At 31.3% G+C, this 4,790-nt stretch overlaps 1 non-coding gene across 1 annotated transcript; it reads left to right on the top strand.

The window, feature by feature from the left end:
* Positions 1–3,643: 3,643 nt before the first annotated feature.
* On the top strand, positions 3,644–3,728 carry LOC120256722. The gene has a single exon (XR_005535392.1). It is a non-coding gene; the product is annotated as a small nucleolar RNA R44/J54/Z268 family (small nucleolar RNA).
* The last annotated feature ends 1,062 nt before the right edge of the window (positions 3,729–4,790 follow it).

The raw sequence follows: 4,790 nt of genomic DNA on the forward strand, positions 1-4,790 counted from the left end.
AAATGACCCCTTATTATGTGAGTTAGCATTATTTGCATGAGCTGACATTATTTATTAAACCATGGTTAGTAGGTGCCAAAGCTTTCTCAAGTTGGAGGATCATCGTGTTGATGACTAGATATGAATCAAAAGCTATTTCGGGCAAGAAGCTATGTGAAGATTAATTGCATGAAGAATCAAATTAAAATAAAAGCAATGGATTGCAATGATATAGAATGTAAAGAGTGTGGTATGATTGAAAACTATTTTTGGTGAAGATATTTATAGCGGATGTTAATTAATTAAAGAAGTTATGTTTAGGAAGAGCTCTAGTTAGTAGGTGGTGAGTCTTTTTAGAGCAATGAAGAATTGATTGAAGATATCTTTGAAAATAATTTAAATTGGAGATTTAATTGAAGACAAGATTATATAGAGCTAAATAAGGTAAGGACTGAAGACTAAATTTAGATGATTGAAGATTTCATTGAAGGATAATTGAAGACAAATTTAGCTGATTGAAGATTTAATGAAGACTATATTAAAGGAGGATTGAAGATTCCTTGAAGCTATCTTTAGAATATGAAGGTCATTGAAGATTGATTAAAGCCAAGTTTGGTATGATTGAAGATCATTAAGTTTGGGATGCGTGTGAAAACCCAGTTAGGGTTCTTGTTGATGGGGCGTGGTGAGTATAATTTATTGCTAGTCTGGCCATGAATAGTAAAGATCTTACCATGTTTGACTTATACTCAATTGGGAAGGGTGATGGTGCCTTGAGGTCATGTTGCAACATGGATTATAAATCAACCAATTCAGCAGGTATAGTAGGCCAAGTTATAACTTAGGTTGCAACAAAATTTGCAATGTAAAATATGGAAAGTGAGGATAATCAAGACAAAAGAGGATGATTTCAAGAAGTAGTTTTTATGAAGTCCATAAAAGTCTCACCTCAAAGATTAAGGATGTAAGAGAAAGGCCTAAAATGGTAGGTGTAAGAGCATCGGTCAATCTTGTGAGAGAAAGCTAATTGAAAGAGGTGATTATGGAAGGATTCTAGTGAAGGCGTGTTGTATCGATAGAAGATTGAGACCGATGAGAGGTTGGTTAAGGCGATCCTTTAATTATGAGTATATTTTGGTGAGAGTGTTTTGTGTAATCATTGTTCTCTTATTTGCCTTTTCTAGTGGCTTTGATTATCCTCTTTGGTGCCGAACGAACTACGTGACTAAACTTTATATCCTCTTTTCTTGCAACACATTTTGTTTGTGGAATGAGAATGAGAATGGAGAGAATGGAAATGGAAATAGGAATGGCAATATATAGATGGGAATGTGTGGGAATAAAAACTATGTTTAATTGGAAAGATAATTCATTGGGAATGAGAAAAGTAAAAGAGAGAATGTCATAAAATTGGTATTTATTTATTTAATTTTTTGCCCTTAGTGCGAATAAATAATATTTGAGAGTTGGTTATGACAATTTCTTAATTTGTAAAATATGTTGAACATCATTATTTACTTAAATTATCATTCAATATTAATTAAATAATTCACTTCAATTTTTATTAATTTTAATTATTATAATCAAGTATTATAAATAAATATTTGCAGCACTATTTATTTTTAAAATAAACAAAGAATGACTCGAACTTCTTCATTTGGAAATAATTTAAATATTATTGATCATTTTAATATTTATAATTAAATATGTAAATTAAATAGTTCATGTTAATTATTATTAATTTTACTTATTATAATTAATACATATTTTTTCATGCCAATCTATCAAGACAAAGAAAAAAAAAAGTAGAAGCCATATATTCATACAAGATAATCTATATTGCAAACATTCTTAACAATCGACATGCGAAGCAATCTACAAAGCAAATACATTTCCTTCAACTAGTCAAACATAACATAAGAAAGAAATCACAAAATTAGCCATTCTCTAAATGTACATTCTAATGATGAAGCAAATACATTTCTTTCCAACTCACATAGCCTTAAAAATAAGTAACAACACAAAATGCAAAGCTAAAAATGCAAACATTTTGAAGGATACCTATTCAACAAAAACAACAAAAGAATACATAAATCCCTCTGCAAGGAATTCAAAAACTCTGAAATCAATCAAAACTCAAATACAACTCCCTTAAAACAAAGAAACAACAATCAACCCAAAACATCATTCATCCATGATCTCATAAAAACATCAAATATACAATATGGAATCATAAATTGTTGTCATTAATAATAGGGGAAAGTTCAAAAATAACCCATGTGGTTTTCAGTTTTTGCAAATAAAGACATGTGTGTTTTTTTTTACAATTAAGTTCTTTGTGGTTTTTTGGTTTTTGCAAATCAAGGAAAAGCCGTCAACGCCGTCTGTGTTTGCTTACGTGGCAGGGCAAAACCGACTTTTCACATAAAAAAATCTTTTTGTTATGCCAACTAGATCAAGTTAGTTTAAGCCTCTAATTAATTTGGACTAATGAGGCAATTAGATTAAAGGGATTAAACGGTGAGAGATAGTTAACACCTTTCTTTTTATTCAATGTCACATCGATTTTCACCCATCTAATGAGGCCATTAGATTTCAGACAACAGTGGAGAAAAGGGCAGTTCTTCTCTAGACATGGTTAGGGTTTATGCAAATCAAGGAAAAGCCATCAACGCCGTCTGTGTTTGCTTACGTGGCAGGGCAAAACCGACTTTTCACATAAAAAAATCTTTTTGTTATGCCAACTAGATCAAGTTAGTTTAAGCCTCTAATTAATTTGGACTAATGAGGCAATTAGATTAAAGGGATTAAACGGTGAGAGATAGTTAACACCTTTCTTTTTATTCAATGTCACATCGATTTTCACCCATCTAATGAGGTCATTAGATTTCAGACAACAGTGGAGAAAAGGGCAGTTCTTCTCTAGACATGGTTAGGGTTTATACAAAGGGGACGCTCTCCTCCGGATAGTGTTGGCCTGAAAGAAATCCAAAATTCCTTAGTGTTTTGAGGTTACTGAGCAGGTATTTCTCCCAACCCATGGAAAATAACTCATTCTCTAAAAATGGTTGATGATAAATCAAAGTACTGATCTTATCAAAAATTGGTTGATGATAAATCAAATGGTTGGTGTTCATGTTTTTCAATGTTTATTTTTGTAAGAAAATTAAATTAGAGATGATATTATTAAAGTACTGATTGAGCAAGTATATATGTATGTTATCTTTTTTGTAATCAAATTGGTCTGCCTATGATGTATAAATATGCACATATTATCGGAATCAACATGAACATGATGATTATTAATTGTGACTACTACTGAGGCAGAGCATTACTATTTTTCGGTTTATTCTGCTAGTGATCATGAATTGAAAAAGATATTATAACAAAGGCATAGACATAATAAACTGAAATACTTAAATTGCCAGGGGATTATGTGCAATTTGTACTATTTATATTATGCGTTAGTGGTATAATGTTTTTGGTTTTTTCACACATTGATCTTCATTTTGTACCACTTGTTGATGTTTGTGTTATAATGATCAATGTAATTTTTTTTTTTGGGTTAAGTATATTTGTGTTTCTCATACTTAACGTTGACATTATGTTGGCAAGCATAGAGCTTTTGGAGCCACATAATAGCTTAGCTCTACTCCAATTTATTCATGCAAGTGATTGAAAAAATTAGACAGGGTCAACTGCACTCTTCATAAGGATGATAACTATCTTGGGAATCTCTCTGATGCATTGTAATCTCACATTTATGTCTCTCCATTCTATTGAATGTTTGTGTTTACAAGATTATTTTATTTATTAATTTGGTATTGAAATGATGAGATGATATTTATAGCGTACCAAGCAAATATCTCAATTACTGAATTTTTTTTTTCATGCTAAATCTATTTTTCAAGTTGAGCAAAGCCTGATGGTTATTATTTTATTTTTTTTCAAGATTTGAATGTTGGATCCTTGTTGAAGCTTAATGTTCTTATTGAGATCCAAAGCCCATTTCATGCCTTTTTTACTTGTTTTAATCCATTCCAGGACTTCCAAATTTTCTCAACTAAATTATCATCCATACTTTGAAATCTAGCATTCACTACTCCCTTACCTATCAAACATTATATCATTATAGAAGAATGTACCCATACATTACTCATTCAGTTCAACCAAAGGCATCCAAAGACATGCTTTCTGTGCTGGACCAGCATCACATCCGGATGGATTTAGTTATTGACAAGATTTATTTCATTGTGACATGTACTGTAATTTATTTGACATCAAATCTAATTTCAATTTCATCCAATGTTGAAATGATAGGATTGTGATTTTCATTGATATGACAAAGTTATTATTTCCTCTAATGATAGGATTTATTTGGATGCAAAGAAACCAAGTGATGTTTAATTTGGTTTTTGTTTTAATTTCTCTTGATTGTTTTGTTGGTATACTACTGATTTTTTTGACAAAGTTTTCCTAGACTTAGGCAGGGTTTTATTCAATGGATGTAAATAAATGGTGTCTGAATTTTTTTCCTTTCCTTTTGCGATTTAATTTGGTCATTAATTTTGATAAGCTATGAGGACACGTGGACCTTATCTTGCACTATGGAGGAATATGGAGGAATAAGCAAGAGTTGGTGTACGAGAAAGGGCAAAGTGAGACAATTAGGTCAATAGATGTAGATCACATATCATTTTTCGCATTGACAGATTTTTTTTATGGATTTAGGGTGTGAAAGGGGTGGAAGAATGTGGTTTAAAATTAATGGGCTGCCTTCCACTGATGCAAATGAAGAGATTTTAAGTGAT

The sequence above is a fragment of the Dioscorea cayenensis genome, unplaced genomic scaffold (genome assembly GCF_009730915.1).
Source record: "Dioscorea cayenensis subsp. rotundata cultivar TDr96_F1 unplaced genomic scaffold, TDr96_F1_v2_PseudoChromosome.rev07_lg8_w22 25.fasta BLBR01001581.1, whole genome shotgun sequence".
NCBI lineage: Eukaryota > Viridiplantae > Streptophyta > Magnoliopsida > Dioscoreales > Dioscoreaceae > Dioscorea > Dioscorea cayenensis.